The following is a 1,065-nucleotide window of genomic DNA, read 5'->3' as shown; positions in this document are numbered from 1 at the left end:
CTTAACAACTGAATCAGCCATGAAAGCTGCCCCCCTGTCTGTAACGATGCACTCCGGGATACCAAAGCGGGAGATGATATTACGGAAAATAAAGTTGCGAACCGAGTTGGCGGAGGCAACCTTGAGTGGTTCGGCCTCGACCCATTTGGTAAAGAAATCGGTGGCGACGATAATGAACTTATGCTGCTCAGAAGAATGGGGATGAATGATGCCAACGAAATCTATCGCCCAACCGCGACCCGGCCAAGGTTTAATGATAGGCTGTAATGGGATGTTGGGAATGTGTTGCACTGGTTCGTGAGCCTGGCAGTCTTGGTAACCTCTGGCGAAGGCAATATAGTCTTTCAGAATGGTTGGCCAGTAGTACCCATGGCGACAGATCAACCATCGCATTTTTGGCCCGGCCTGGTGCGAGCCGCAAACCCCACAATGGACTTCGCGCATGATACGTTTAGCTTCGTTCCCATACATGCAGCGGAAATCATTTTCGTCTTCCCCACGCCGCCGAAGCTGGGTCGTCTGCTTTCCCCTGCTGGTTATTCGGGACAGTATAGTTATTCACCGGCCATTTGCGATTTCGACCCGGCGGTTCACGTAAATTTGCATTTGGTGACAAGTCTAATGTGATTCTTCGCTGGCCGACTCGAGGCCACGCGAAGTCAGCCGTTGCGATCATGAAGTCGCCCTTATTCTCAAAGCGAATATACCCGAGGTCGAGCCAGTCTTAAACCTGGTCTCTAAGCTGCTGGCATTCGCTGGTTCTGTGCCCCCAGCTATTATGAAACTTGCAATGAATGCGCCCCTCCTTATATTCTACGTAAGGCAAGGAATTGGCCACTGTGACGAGCCCATCGTCGATGAGATCGTCTAAAACCTCATGTGCAAGATCTTCGTTGTAGCTGTATTGGCGACGTGGCCGGCGGGCACTGTCGTCACCTTCCTCGCGGCCCCTTTTAGGTGCCCGGCGTCGATCGTCGTCCTTGGTCTGATTGGCCCAGTTTACCTCGACCATGCCAACTACAGGCGGGAAAGGGTCTATATCAACCAATGAGGCCGTACTACCCG

Source organism: Fragaria vesca, linkage group LG4 (assembly GCF_000184155.1).
Source record: "Fragaria vesca subsp. vesca linkage group LG4, FraVesHawaii_1.0, whole genome shotgun sequence".
Taxonomy (NCBI): Eukaryota; Viridiplantae; Streptophyta; class Magnoliopsida; order Rosales; family Rosaceae; genus Fragaria; species Fragaria vesca.
The sequence above is the reverse complement of the archived record's forward strand: the minus strand, read 5'-3'. Positions refer to the sequence as shown.